This window comes from Leuciscus leuciscus (genome assembly GCF_965113295.1).
Source record: "Leuciscus leuciscus genome assembly, chromosome: 19".
Classification (NCBI taxonomy): Eukaryota; Metazoa; Chordata; class Actinopteri; order Cypriniformes; family Leuciscidae; genus Leuciscus; species Leuciscus leuciscus.
The window spans coordinates 27,828,281-27,845,062 of record NC_138743.1 but is presented as its reverse complement, the minus strand read 5'-3'; the positions used below and the strand labels follow the sequence as shown (position 1 = coordinate 27,845,062).

Genomic DNA, 16,782 nt, shown 5'->3' with positions numbered 1-16,782 from the left:
AATAATAGTTATGATGACGTTGTAGAGTCCCAGTCCACGGAGGTGTGTGTGTGTGTGTGTAAGGGTTTCGCACGTACCACAGGTTAACACAACTCTGTTATTCACCTACGCACAGCGTACTTCCGATGACACACACGTGCAAACCCCCTTTCAGAGAGTGACCTTGGCAGTCCAGACAGAAACACACACATCTCAGGCATCTCATCGACGTCAGTGCCATCCTTATGCTGAAAAGAAGAAGAGAGTTAGTGAATGCCAGTTGGTTATACTCTATTGAATGATTCAAAAAGTGCCTAGTTTTTCTATTAAAATGTGTTTCACAACTCATTTGACACAAAATGGTGAATCACAGTAGTAACAAAACTGCTTATTGTACAAAAAGCGAATGACTTTGAGAAGAATCAAGTCAAAATTGTACATATTTGATACAGCACTACAAAAAAAGTATGAAACATTCAAATACTGACATGTATGGACAGCTTGCGCTCTGAATGTTTGTATTGTAATGGCATGTCTGTCTGCATGAGTCTGTGTATGAACACTATGTGCGAGAAAGAGAGTTTATGTTTCACTAACAGTTTTTGTCTGTCTAGTCCACATGTGTAGAAGCCGTTATGTGTGAGTGCAGAAGTCTTAGACGTACGGTAAATGATATTGTCTGGTCTGAATGCTTACATAAACTAGATTTTGAGTCATCCCTGACATCTGGTGAGTCTCCTCCGTTGGCACACACATGCTTCTCAACATCTGAGAGTGCCGGCTGGGCTTCAGCAGTGTCTATCTTCATACAATAGAGGACATAGAGTTCAAATTAAGGATTTTTTCTATTCAGATAAAACACTTCATGAGAAGATTCAGTTTTAGTACTGTGTACAAAACGATTAATTGGTAGCAACGGATAGTTTGGTTGTTAGGTTCATGCTGAGCTGTTGTTTTGATTAGTGTTTCTAAAGAACTGCAGTGAAGATATTCAGGCCAGGCAAGATTATTTGACTTCCGTCTAATAAACAATCTTACTAAAATATACTATATAATATACTTTTGCCAATTCATCTGAGCACTAAAATCAGTTCAATATATATATATATATATATATATATATATATATATATATATATATATATATATATATATATATATATATATATATACACTCACCTAAAGGATTATTAGGAACACCTGTTCAATTTCTCATTAATGCAATTATCTAATCAACCAATCACATGGCAGTTGCTTCAATGCATTTAGGGGTGTGGTCCTGGTCAAGACAATCTCCTGAACTCCAAACTGAATGTCAGAATGGGAAAGAAAGGTGATTTAAGCAATTTTGAGCGTGGCATGGTTGTTGGTGCCAGACGGGCCGGTCTGAGTATTTCACAATCTGCTCAGTTACTGGGATTTTCATGCACAACCATTTCTAGGGTTTACAAAGAATGGTGTGGAAAGGGAAAAACATCCAGTATGCGGCAGTCCTGTGGGCGAAAATGCCTTGTTGATGCTAGAGGTCAGAGGAGAATGGGCCGACTGATTCAAGCTGATAGAAGAGCAACTTTGACTGAAATAACCACTCGTTACAACCGAGGTATGCAGCAAAGCATTTGTGAAGCCACAACACGCACAACCTTGAGGCGGATGGGCTACAACAGCAGAAGACCCCACCGGGTACCACTCATCTCCACTACAAATAGGAAAAAGAGGCTACAATTTGCACAAGCTCACCAAAATTGGACAGTTGAAGACTGGAAAAATGTTGCCTGGTCTGATGAGTCTCGATTTCTGTTCAGACATTCAGATGGTAGAGTCAGAATTTGGCGCAAACAGAATGAGAACATGGATCCATCATGCCTTGTTACCACTGTGCAGGCTGGTGGTGGTGGTGTAATGGTGTGGGGGATGTTTTCTTGGCACACTTTAGGTCCCTTAGTGCCAATTGGGCATCGTTTAAATGCCACGGCCTACCTGAGCATTGTTTCTGACCATGTCCATCCCTTTATGACCACCATGTACCCATCCTCTGATGGCTACTTCCAGCAGGATAATGCACCATGCCACAAAGCTCGAATCATTTCAAATTGGTTTCTTGAACATGACAATGAGTTCACTGTACTAAAATGGCCCCCACAGTCACCAGATCTCAACCCAATAGAGCATCTTTGGGATGTGGTGGAACGGGAGCTTCGTGCCCTGGATGTGCATCCCACAAATCTCCATCAACTGCAAGATGCTATCCTATCAATATGGGCCAACATTTCTAAAGAATGCTTTCAGCACCTTGTTGAATCAATGCCACGTAGAATTAAGGCAGTTCTGAAGGCGAAAGGGGGTCAAACACAGTATTAGTATGGTGTTCCTAATAATCCTTTAGGTGAGTGTATATATAGTGTAAGATTTTTACATGTAAGTAGCATGTAAGATTTTTTTTAAGTCACTATGCTTACCATGGTTGCATTTATTTGATCGAAATACAGCAGTAAAAAATATTATTATAATTCAAAACTATTTTATATTTTAATATGCCATTAAATGTAATTTATTCCTGTGATGGCAAAGTTGAATTACTTACAGTCTTCGGTGTCACATTATCCTTCAGAAATCATTCTAATATGATGATTTGCTGCTCAAGAAACATTTCTTATTTTTATCAATGTTGAAAACAGTTGTGAAGCTTAATATTTTTTTTACACACTTTTTTTCTAGGATTCTTTGATGAATGGAAAGTTAAAATAGAAATAAAAATCTATAATTTCTTTTACTGTCACTTTTGATTAGTTTAATCAATGCATCCTTGCTGAATTAAAATTAAAAAAAATCTTACAGACCCAAACTTCTGAACTGTAGTGCAGAATGTAGCTATGAATGTACAGTGAATAAAAGTTTTCGCTCAGAAATTGTAAGTAAATTTCACACACATACAGACACTCACACACACATTGGTACATGTTGTGAAAAAAAGACCCCAAAAAATCACTGTCACCCCATCCTCCCAAGTTCAGGCTCATTATAGCTGAGTGAGACTCGACTGAAGGTTCATTTTGCCTCATCACCAGTGCGGTAAATTCACAACTTTGCAGACACTGTTGTTTCCCATCATGACTTAGTTGGTCAGACCACCTGCATTTCTGGACCTACCACCCACTGCATGGCCCCTCCTTTCCTTTCACTGCCATTACGAGGGAAACTTTTTTTGTTCCACATTCGCCTCAATGCCACTTTTCTTACCTTATATTTCTTTATTTAAAGTAAAATATTCTCTGAATATCCCACTGTGTCTGCCTTCAGTCCCGGCCACCCACATAGAAACTGCACTGTTAAAGACAAAGAAATAGACACAATTCATCATAGAGTGCTCGACAAGTGCAAATGACCTAAGCGGAGAAAAACAAACTCAATGGGATTTAATTTGCCTCAATATCTGTGGAGAAAACACAAAGACCTGCGGGGAGCAGCTGGGATGTGAAAATGAAGAAGACAGACAGACTAATGGAAACCCTCCGACACTAAACGTGCCATTAGATGCTTATGTGGCTGTAGGTCTCTCTGTTATAAAAGCCAATTCTATGTGAATTAAGATATTTGAAGCATGGATTTCACAAACAACTGCAAAAACTATAACTAGAATAAAGAGCGACTATTTTGCTTTTGATGATAATTGGTTGGACAGACTCAAAAATAACACACACACATGATTTTCACTATCTTTGTGGGGACTCAGGCGTAATGATTTTATACTGTACAAACTGTCTATCCCCTAACCCAACACCTACAACATCATCTGCATTTTTACATTTTCAAAGAAACATCGTTTAGTGGGGACATTTGGTCCCCACAATATAATATAAACCTGCACACACACACACACACACACACACACACACACACACACACACACACACACACACACACACACACACACACACACACACACACACACACACACACACACACACACACACGCAGAAACAGACACACACACAGACACACACACACAGACACACACACTTCCCTCTTTGACCTCAGTCTATGAACCTTTGAGTATTCTTTCACAATAAAGATACACAATGCATATAGTTCTTCGTGTACTCCGGAAAAGTTAATTTTTTACCCAACTAGAAAATAAATAAATAAATAAAAAGAGAACAACCAATGTTCCAGAGGTGCCTCAGTTCACTGCACTTTTTGACAGTTCACATCTGTTTAACAAAAAGGACACATCGAAGGATGTCAGTCCTCGGAAAGCCTGTGGTAGTCCATTTGCGACAAATGAATCATACATATGCATGATCACAGCAGACTTTTTTTTTTTTTTTTGTGGTATGGTCTTAACATACTGTGCCGAGGCTGATTTGTGTCTGACAGTGAGAGGACTCCTGAGTCTCAGCGGTGTCTCTGCACTGTCTTTCTCTGACAAATGGGCTTTCTCTAGACACTCTCTCATGCACACAGCAGACAGTAATGAGTATTATGCTCATGTACTCCAACACACAACCCACACAACCCACACAACCCACACAACCCACACACACACACACACACACACACACACACACACACACACACACACACACACACACACACACACACACACACACAAAGCCAAAGCCAGTCACGAGGAAGCATGGAAAAACATTTAATACACAGACATAACGTGATTAGTTACACCTAGTCTGCTAGCAGTGCCACAGGTTGATGTGCCGGGACGGCGTCTTTCGATTATCATAGTCAATTGTTTTGTGAATGTAGACATTTAAAAACCATGGTCAAGGTTTATCAGATAGCCATAACTTATAACCATCACTGTTAGAGTAAAGAAAAACAATTTTGCTTGTGATTTAGTCAACTGTCGTATGGTGTTAAATATTCACTTCCATTATAACAATTTAGATTTAGGCTAGATTATTAAAAAGCAAGTAAATAGTTGATTGTTGTTTCATCAATCAAATGGTATATCATTGGTTTTGTGCAATAACAACAAATAATAGACACATAGGAATTATAATTAAAGGTATAGCGGAGGATGTTTTACTTCCTGGTGGGTAACCTATACTATTGGTCCTCCTAATTGTCAATCATTCTGGTGAATCAATCAAACTTTTCAGTGCAGAGGGCGGGTCTTATCTAAAATTTGGAAAGATCCTCCGCTATACCTTTAAGATTAAAAAGGAATTATGTGAACTAGACCTATTTGACATACTACATTATACACACATTGACTCACAGACAAGTAAAAGTTAGTTAAAAAATGAGTAGCTCTACATCATGATACATGTCACGAAATCTTGGTATTAGCATGTCTAAAAAGTATACAATGACAATTTTTTACAATTCGTAACTATTTCAAGTTTTGGCGAATTGGTGGTGAATATGTTAGATCTTATTTGTATGTTTTCGTATGATCATCTGCTTATGCACCACTATAAGGGGTTAGGTTTAAGGGTGGACCTTCGTGCTTAGTTTTTTTTCTTAAAGACAAACTTTTTGTGGAAATCAATTCATGCGAAATCACCAAAACAGTTTTCTCGCGAGACCAGGTTGGTTTGGCGTCAGTATACCCACATCATATTATGAATTAGTAAGTAATATAATTATATTATACATGTTGTTTAGTATCTATTAGTACATATTTATATTAGTGTATTTTTAATGCTTACTATATTAAGACTCATTTTTATTACTCTCTCTTCAACATCGCTCCATCCTGAAAGCGCCCTCCCCTCATCTCGCTCATTCCCTCTTGTTTATGACTCCCCTCATGTTCCTCTCACTCTATCTCATTTTTAACCCACAACCCTCTACAATTAAATCTTCTTGCTCCGTCCCATCTCTCTCAGTCTCTGTCTCTCCGCAGCCGGAGCAGTAAAAGCTGGCTAGACGATCAACTCCTGAGGGCTGAAGCAAACGACAAGGGTGTCTGACACAGACCATCACTCAAATACGAGTCTCACAAACCAAGCAAGATGTGTAGCATCTTATCCATCATTCCCATTTACAAAGAGAAGCAAATTAAAGTAATACAAAACAAAGTATGTCCAGAGTGTGTGTCTATAAGATCATGTGTGAATGTTAAGCCCATTGGCACAACATTCTGTCTCTGATCATATCTTAATGTGAGTCATACAGATAACCTTTGACCAATCCTCACAACACTATCATGAATTATCAAAACAGAGCTCTCAGACTGAAAGTGCTTGATGCATATCATGATTTTTGAGCACAAAATGCCTTAATGGGGAAAAATCTGCAATCATTTATCTACTCGCCCTCATTTTGATAGCTTTGTGTGACAAACAAATTACAGTCATTATGAGAAAATCCTTCTTGTAAGTCATATATTTTCATTGTATCGGTTGATCTGGTTCACAAAACAAGCCTGGACAATTTGTTCATGAATAAGCCTGATTAGGATGACAGCTCACATAGCTGAACTTCTAATAACTGAAATTAATTTAGAAAATTATTTCTTATATAGAAGGAATGGAATACAATGCATGAGTTGTATGGACCACTTTTATGCTTTTATACCATTTATTGAAGCTTTAGTCCCCATTCATAGAATAAACGTAAATCACTATGAGGGTGGATAACAGGATTGACATTTTTTCGGTGAACTATACGTTAAAAACAGAAACAGAACATTACTCTTTGCTTTATGTTTTTGGGTAGCATTAACAACATACACTACCGTTTAAAAAAAGGTCTGGGGTCAGTATTAAGCAAGGATGCATTAAATTGCTCAAAATTGACAATAATAACATTTGTAATGTTACAAATCCTTTATATTTTAAATAAAGGCTGTTCTTTTGAATTGAATATCCATTAAAGAATCTTGAAGAAAAAATGTTAATAAAAAAATATTAAGCAACTGTTTTCAGCATTAATAATGATAATAAATGTTTCCAGAGGACCAGCTCAGCATATTACAATGATTTCTGAAATATTGCAAAAAAACTCAGCTGTTTTAAAATATATTGAACAGTTATTTTAAATTGTATTAATATGTCACAGTATTGTTGTTTCATGCAGCCTTGGTGATCAAAAGAGACTTTTCTTAAAAAACATCAGGCTATATAGACGGTTATCGATATATTCTCTTTTGCAGGCATCTCAGTCAAGCAGTATTTGCTCATTTGTGAATGTGTCTGATTGAGGAGCTAATCATTACAAACAGCTCTTCTGTTGATCTCCCATGGCTAAGAGAGCAATAAAGGGAACAGCATGACTATAAAATAAGTTTTTGTTTGTGCCTGCATGCATGTATATACTGTTCAAGAGGTCATCAAGAAAAGGTAAACAAGTTTATAAACAAGAATAGTGAAGATTACTGGCAAGTATGTTTGATTACTTCTTGTTTATTCTGACTTAATACTAATGCAGAATTTCCACTGAACAATTGTAAATCTTTCTGGAAGTTTCCAGTTATGAGACTCTTAAGGGATGAGTGTGTAATTCCCATGCAGAAGAAAAAATGTTTCAAGGGAAATCTGTTTCATACACCAGTCTGTCACGTGTTGCGGCAAAACTCATAGTGAAAGCAAACAGGATAATCCCAGTGTTTAACATGTCAGTCTTCTCCTTCCCACAATACATGCAATTATGCATGTAAATCATGACAAATGCAACATAGATTATGATTGTTGTTCCTTTTAATATGTGGATAACAATCAGGCACACTTTTAAAGGATTAGCTCACCCAAAACTGAAAATTCTGTCATTATTTACTCACTCATGTCATTCCGAACCTGTATGGCTTCATTTCTTCTGTGGAACACAAAATAAGATATTTTGAAGACTGTGCTGGTCGCTCTTTTCCATGCAGATACATAAGACAGGGACTGGAACTTTCAAAAAAGGAAAATAAGTAATAAAAATATAGCCTACATTTTTTTTTTGCCTTATCCTTGCAAAGGACCCCCTTCTTAAAACATTTTCATATATTTTCATGCATAAAGATTTAAAGATGCATACCCTGAAAAATTAAAAATATATAAATCTGATCTGGAATATATATATAAAAAATGATCGCCCCTTTAAGTATGATGATTTAATTTAAGTAGACAAATTTATAAACCTGAAGAAAAACATATCTATCAATACAATAAATTGTAATTATTCTCTTGAATTTCCGACCTGAGTAGAACAAAACAATGATAATGTCAAATTCTGTACATTTAAACATTTTATTTGATGGAAGTGGCTATTTGCACTAAGTTCAAACTAACTAAGTGTACATAGGAGCTAATTGTACTATAGTGTAAGTAGTTGTTTATTTATACTTAGTGCAAATAATGGCAGATAATATTTGCACTACAGTGTATTGTACATAATAAAACAGTAAGCAATAACATGTTGAGTGTAAATGATTATATTTAATAAAATCATTAAATGAATGTCATTTTTTGGGACAATAAAGTCCTCCCTATACCCGCTACCCGATAAACAGTATTATTAAATACCCGTTAGGCACTTTATTTCCACTTTTCAAATATTTTCTTCATCTTTATTTGAAATAAATGCTATTCCAATCTGATATGTGGGAAAAGGGAGAAGAATGAGTTCAGAAAAATTACGGATTCGAACACGGGTCGATCATATCAAAAGTTACCGGCACCCGCCTTGTTCTCCACACCCCTGCCTCTGTTATTAGCCAGGTTTTTTGTGATTTTGTCTGGCCTAACCAGACATTGGTGGGTGGAGTTAGTGTAAATAGCCTTTGCCAACAAGGTACAGACACTCTGTTTATTTTATTTTTACACAGGTGATATTGTGCTATATTCCAAGTCCTCTGAACTGAAGTAATATGTTAGCTTTGTGTGAGGAATAGTCAAGTTTTGGCGAATTGGTGGCGAATTTGTTAAATCTTATTTGTATGTTTTCGTATGATCTGCTTACAAACCACTATAAGGGTTAGGTTTAAGGGCGGACCTTCGTGCTATGTTTTTTTTCCCTAAAAGGCTAACTTTTTGTGCAAATCAATTCATGTGAAATCATTCGAAATCACCAACATAAACAGTTATGTTTTCTCGCTAGAGCTAGACCATGGTTTGACGTCAGTATACCCACATCGGATTATGCATTAGTTAGTAAATTATATAATTATATTATATATGTTGTTTAGTATCTATTAGTACATATTTATATTAGTGTATTTTTAATGCTTCCTATACAGTGGGGAGAACAAGTATTTGATACACTGCTGATTTTGCAGGTTTTCCTACTTACAAAGCATGTAGAAGTCTGTAATTTTTAATCATAGGTACTCTTCAACTGTGAGTGATGGAATCTAAAGCAAAAATCCAGAAAATCACATTGTATGATTTTTAAATAATTAATTAGCATTTTATTGCATGACATAAGTATTTGATCAGCTACCAACCAGTAAGAATTCCAGCTCTCACAGACCTGTTAGTTTTTCTTTAAGAAGCCCTCCTGTTCTCCACTCATTACCTGTATTAACTGCACCTGTTTGAACTCGTTACCTGTATAAAGGACCTGTCCACACACTCGATCAAACAGACTCCAACCTCTCCACAATGGCCAAGACCAGAGAGCTGTGTAAGGACATCAGGGATAAAATTGTAGACCTGCACAAGGCTGGGATGGGCTACAGGACAATAGGCAAGCAGCTTGGTGAGAAGGCAACAACTGTTGGCGCATTTATTAGAAAATGGAAGAAGTTCAAGATGACGGTCAATCTCCCTCGGTCTGGGGCACCATGCAAGATCTCACCTTGTGGGGCATCAGTGAACATGAGGAAGGTGAGGGATCAGCCCAGAACTACACGGCAGGACCTGGTCAATGACCTGAAGAGAGCTGGGACCACAGTCTCAAAGAAAACCATTAGTAACACACTACGCCGTCATGGATTAAAATCCTGCAGCGCACGCAAGGTCCCCCTGCTCAAGCCAGCGCATGTCCAGACCCGTCTGAAGTTTGTCAATGACCATCTGGATGATCCAAAGGAGGAATGGGAGAAGGTCATGTGGTCTGATGAGACAAAAAATTGAGCTTTTTGGTCTAAACTCCACTCGCCGTGTTTGGAGGAAGAAGAAGGATGAGTACAACCCCAAGAACACCATCCCAACCGTGAAGCATGGAGGTGGAAACATCATTCTTTGGGGATGCTTTTCTGCAAAGGGGACAGGACGACTGCACCGTATTGAGGGGAGGATGGATAGGGCCATGTATCTCGAGATCTTGGCCAACAACCTCCTTCCCTCAGTAAGAGCATTGAAGATGGGTCGTGGCTGGGTCTTCCAGCATGACAACAACCCGAAACACACAGCCAGGGCAACTAAGGAGTGATGAGAAGCATCTCAAGGTCCTGGAGTGGCCTAGCCAGTCTCCAGACCTGAACCCAATAGAAAATCTTGGGAGGGAGCTGAAAGTCTGTATTGCCCAGCGACAGCCCCGAAACCTGAAGGATCTGGAGAAGGTCTGTATGGAGGAGTGGGCCAAAATCCCTGCTGCAGTGTGTGCAAACCTGGTCAAGAACTACAGGAAACGTATGATCTCTGTAATTGCCAACAAAGGTTTCTGTACCAAATATTAAGTTCTGCTTTTCTGATGTATCAAATACTTATGTCATGCAATAAAATGCTAATTAATTACTTAAAAATCATACAATGTGATTTTCTGGATTTTTGTTTTAGATTCCGTCACTCACAGTTGAAGAGTACCTATGATAAAAATTACAGACCTCTACATGCTTTGTAAGTGGGAAAACCTGCAAAATTGGCAGTGTATCAAATACTTGTTCTCCCCACTGTATATTCCAGGTCCTCTGAACTGAAGTAATATGTTAGCTTTGTGTGAGGAATAGTCTTTGATGATACTTTTATGGTGCTTGTACATCTTTTTTTTAAAGCTAGAAGGCTCCAGGCTCCATTTATTGCAATTGCATGAAAAAAAGAGCGACCAGCACATTCTTCAGAATTTCTCCTTTGCATTTTAAGACAGTCATACAGGTTTGGAATGAGTAAGCGATGATGACATCATTTTCCATTTTCCTTTTAAATGCTTTCTCAAAAACACAAAAGGTAAAACAAATAAATAAACATCATAACACTGCATATACACTATCTTACAAAGTTTGCCACACTTTGGGGCAGATGCTATAAGACGATTGGTGCTATTACCCCAATCCATCTTACGCTTCAGCTCTGTTCAGGTATGTGAGTGCAGTACTGCCCCGCTGAGCTCCCAGGACACAATACTGTACAAGCCTGGGGCACATTCCTCAATGTGTGTGTGTGTGTGTGTGTGTTTTGTGGTCCATTGTGATTCAGCCACCAACACGAGCACCCCCACCCACCCCACTTTTCTCTCCTCAAATCCTCAGCCCGCTGCAGTGTGTTGACATGCAGACAAATGCAAATAGAGTAAACATGTTTGAGTGTTTACATCTCAATGAGAAAAAACAATCTCTCATCCTTTGTAAGAACAGAGGGGTGAAAAAGAAGCAGGCGAAAGAATTTCCAATAGCTGTTGAGATGCTAACGGTCCTGTGAGTGAGATAAACAGCGCAGAAGAATAGAGTTATCAGCGGATCTTAGCATTCACATAGGAAGTTTTGAGGGAAAAGTAATTCAGTAGCATGACAAAAAGTTTGTTCTGACAGTGATCCCTTATCAAGAACAAAAACAACAAGAACAACAGCATCTGCAGCTCTATACACACTGTACCTCTGATGAGCTTAAAGCTAATTGTGAATGTAATGATATGATAAGGTACAATGTGAAAAACCACTGGTATAATATTTAATTGGTATAACTTTTTATAGATATTTTCAGATAAAATAAAAGGTAACTAAAATATAGTTAGCTGAAATAGCTAAATATGGACACCTTATAGATAAAAATAATAATAATAAAAAAAAATGCTAAATGTGGACACTTAGCTTATGGAAACCCAGACAGCGTTAATATGAACTGAATTCTTTCACATTTCAAAGTGCTGTAGGATACTTTAAACAAGCATGTTAAAATGAACCAATGCCATTAATGTACTTATGGTCTATTACTCAATACTTGATTGTATCTTTTGTGAACAGATTGGACCCCCTCAGAGAGGTCAGCCTATCAGACGGAGAGGAGCCCTCTCTCCGTGGATCCCAATGAAAAGGTTTGAGATCCTTTGAGCATATTGACAGGCCTCTGCTGGGCAGCAAAGTTAGCTATTGTAGCACATGCTACGTTCAGATTCTTCTAGAAAGTCCCTACAGGAAATCATAATTACAATGTGCGTTTAAGTCATTGTTATATTGCTGGACAATTTTATATTTCTCTCTCGCTCTCATTTTCACTTCCCGACAAAGATAGGCAGATTTTTTTGTGCTAATGCAACATTATGAAGAGCAAAGAAAGCTCATTAGGTGTGTAATGGATGTTATATCATGCAGTGTACTTTATCATTCTCATGATGTGGCTACAGATAATGATGTGAAATGTAGTTGGGTTACACAAGCCAGTCTCCTCATAAAAAGACTAATGTTTATTTATCAATAAAACTAAACATGCGCACAAACTAAGTTTTACTGTCAGCACTCACAGCTTATGATCATATAAATTTGTTTCTATCATGATTCTTTAATTGAACCTTTAATCCCCAACTCAGAATTTGATCCGACATGACTTCAACACACCAATAGAACATAATTAAAATGAAATTTAAATACTGATCAATTTAAAGTGATAGTTTACCCTAAAAAGTTTATAATGTTTATAGTGTCTTATTATTATCATCAATAAAACAGTTGTGCTGCTTAATATTTCTGCGAAAACAGGATTTTTTCAAATGAACAGATTTATTTGAAACAGAAATCTTTTGTAACATTATAAATGTCGTTACTGTCACTTTCGATCCATTTAATGCATTTTGATGATTAAAAGTACCAATTTATTTACAAAAAATAAACCCAGACCCCAATATTTTTTACGTCAATGTATCTTATTTTAAATTTACATTATTTAAAATTTAAAATTTTGTATGTCACTTTAGATGTCTGTTGCCACTGAGGTAAAGAGGACTTCACATTGCATTATGAATAAGGTGCTTGAATCAGACAGTGGCATACATCTTGATTTATCTATTAAAGCAGACACACATCAAGTGTAGGTAATTATGTTAATGTGAGGGAGAGTGCGCACACATCAGCAGCATTAGAGGCAGACAGGCCCATAATCCATCTAAATCAGCCCATTCTATGTCCTGATGAGAACGCTGAATCCTTTCAACACTTCAATCACTTAACCTACATATTGCTAAAACTCTCTAACACTGTACCATTCACTTCACATTCTATACTGCATCTCTAATCCCTGTTCGCTCAGATCCCCCCTGCCTCACTGACTGCCCCCCATAGGGAGGCTGTATTACCCCGGTACTGACCCGGCCTCCCACCAGCTCTGTTGTTACCCCTGTGTGAGTGACACCTCCCTGCTCATCTTCTGTCAACCAGGCCTCTCCTGATGTGGATTCTTCATGTCAAGTGTCTGCTGGTTCAATTATAAACCTGTCCTATAACAAATACACACAGATATTGAAAATGCATATTAAAGATATTAAATATCATAATCCCCCCTGAACCTGACAAATACACATGGCTACACACATTCATGCCCATCTCACACTACGCTAACGAAGTGACAATTAGATGAAAGACCAGATTGGACGTGTCCTCAACAACATGTTAATAACTTGACATTGCGCTCTGTCGTCACCTCTGACGAGTGTATTGACGCTTCCTGTTGTGCAGCACCTGGGCCTTTTGTTATCAGACAACATACTAATAGTTAACACAGGCTTATTAGCGTTGACAGTCAGTGGAGAACTGGTGCTAGCATTAGCATTATAGACAAGACACTATCAGTAAACACCGCTACAAGAGTGGGAACTTTTTCACAGAAGTGAAAGGAAGCTTCTGTAAATCTGTTAAAATTAACATGTCTGCTTGAACTTTGAGGGAATAAAATAAAAAAAATTAAAAAATAATGTAGGTTAAAAAACAAAAACAAAACTGTCATACAGCCATTATGTAAAACACAGGATCTTAATTTTAACAAACAAACAACAACAGTTATTTTAATATTTCAGTTTTTACTGTATTTCTGATCAAATAAATTCAGCCTTGGTGAGCATGAGATATCTTTCAAAACATAAAAAATTCTTACCGACCTCAAACTTAATATTCTCTCAAAATTATCAAATTCTCTTATATTATATAATAATATATATTGTCGATGTGAATTCATACCTTCAATATAATTCTAAATATAATCTGTCTCTTCTCCCCTCCACTGTATCTCGTCCTTCTTTCTCAGAGTCTTTCTCTCTTCTTTCTGACACTATAGGCAAAGGCCAAAATATCATTGTAGTGCTTAATGTTGACAGAAAAAAACATACATTAATACAGTTGCAGTTTCCTTTCATGCTCATTAAACACACACCAGAGGCCTTAGAAGACATCCACTCATTTAGGTGGCTCTGATGTGGTGAACAAAGCTGTGAAAGGTGTGTATTTGAGCATGTGAGTGTTAACGTTCCATAGCTTGCAATGGCCTGTCGAATGTCGGCGAATCAGCACCATCAGTTTCATATTTCAGCAAAGGCCTACTGTCATCATTCCTCTTATCATATATTCATACCAGCTCATAATCACGCAGGGCCCACCGCCAGCATACCTGCACAGACTAACGCATGAGCGTGGACGAAAGACGGATGGGGGGATTTGAGAAAGTTATCAGATGCAAAACAGGCCATAGAAGATGTGAATTCTGTCATCATTTCCTCACCCTCATGTCCTTCAAAACCTGTATGACTTATTTTCTTTTGTGCAAGTCAAAATGAGATATTTATAGCAGATGCTGGGAAAGTGAATGGAGACCACAGCTGTCAAGCTAGATTTTCAAGGCAAGATTAGTGAATAACAACTACAATTCCTCAGTCAAAACTATTGTATGACTTCATAGATTTGGGGAAATAGTACATGCAGTTTAAACTACTTTTATGATGCTTTTAATGTGCTTTTGTGTCACTTTAGGAGCTTGACACCACTTTTGATTAAATGTAAAAGAACAGCATGAATGTTCTTCAAAGAGTCTCATTTTACATTCCCCAGAAGAAAAAAATGTCACACATGCTTGAAACAGTGTTATTTTAGTATGACTTTTTATTTGTACTATTTCTTAATATTTTATTTAGAGTTAATTTTTTATATTTCCAGTTTTTATTTTTATTTAATTTGAGGTTTTAAGTGATTTTGTTATGTGATTTTTTTTGCATGTCTGTTTTAGTAACATTAGCTCTGTTTTAGTAATTTTAGTAATTCAACTTTAAGTATTTTGCCAAGGCAACATTTCTAATTGTCATTTAAGTTTTTTATCTAATATTTATTCTTTATTTGATTTTTAGCTTTCTTTCAATTACTGCAAATATTTTTACTTGTAGTTTTAGTCAATAACAACACAGGTTAGTGTTGTTACATGAGGGTGAGTAAATGATGAAATAAATTTCATTTGTAGGCAAACTATTCCTTTAAATTTGCTTTTCTCTTTTAACAATACACACACAAACAATCAAGAAGATTTAGAGGAGAGAGACACAAATATTCATTATGAGATGCAGATGAGTGCATGTTCAAAAACAAGGTTAGACTTTGATCTTCTATACCTGATGAGACGAAAACCTCAAAACGCTTCAGCACAATGACATTAAACACAAACGCTGCAAGATCAAACATTAGGAAGACTTCAGAGAGAAAAGCACTTAGGCAGTGTTAATTACTCTCATACAGTCTGACATTAACATTTCATGAGCATAGAACTCATACACTTGCACACACTAGCAATGATAATTGTCTGTATGTACATGTAACCAGAGTGGGGTTAGCATTCTGTATGTGAAGGGTGTTGGGGGCAGGGTCAATGGCTTCTTTGAGATGTCAGCATCCCTCAATGACACACACTACCCCCGACTACTGCTGAGGGTCCAAGACAAGTCAGAACATGCTGAAGACACCAAAGCACACCCACACACTCTGTGATGCACTTACTGTATGCACACTCGCCATCAGAAAAAACAAGCGATGTAGAGTTCCTACACTAAAGGAATAGTTCTATGGAACACAATGTATCAATGTTTTTTTCTTCTTTTTTTCTTCAATGTTGTTTTGGACCCTTTGGACCTAATTGTGTGGACGAAAACAGTCCTTTAAAATCTTCTTTTGTATTCCACTGAAGAAAGAGAGTCATACAATTTTAGAATGGGTGAATAAATGATGACAATGTTCATTTTGGGTGAAGTACTCCTGATGTTTGGCATCAATTGAACATATTGGAGAGTGCACTAAATAGAGCTTGTTCAGTCCTGACATCAAACTTGGAAGGATTCGCTTTGGGTTCCCTCAGGAATCTCTATTGTTTTATTGGTGGTTGTAGTCCTTAAGCAACAAAACTTAGATTTGAGGTATGACGGTCACTGTGTGCTAATTATGTTGTAGAACAAAATGTGAAAGTCTGTAAAAGTAGTGTTAACTGCAGACCTTATTGTGCTCATAAATCGAAAACCACTATTCCAAAAAATCGGTCTAAATTCCAGAGGGAACCCCAGGCTCTGAAGTGCTAATACTCCTACAGTTTGCAGGACTGCAAGCTGAACAGGACCATTACATATGTGAGAGATAAATGGTCTCTGTTCTCTTGCTCTCGAGCTTCTGGATGAAGACAAAAAACACTCCCCTGATCTTTTGGCTGTACACTGAGTCTCATAACCGCTTGTCATGTAAACACA

At 37.3% G+C, this 16,782-nt stretch overlaps 1 long non-coding RNA gene across 1 annotated transcript; it reads right to left on the bottom strand.

The window, feature by feature from the left end:
• Positions 1 to 26: 26 nt before the first annotated feature.
• Positions 27 to 15,137, bottom strand: LOC309482268. The gene is made up of 4 exons (XR_014200275.1): positions 14,249 to 15,137; positions 13,384 to 13,512; positions 676 to 781; positions 27 to 227 (listed from the first exon to the last, which is right to left on the bottom strand). It is a non-coding gene; the product is annotated as an uncharacterized lncRNA (long non-coding RNA).
• Positions 15,138 to 16,782: the final 1,645 nt, after the last annotated feature.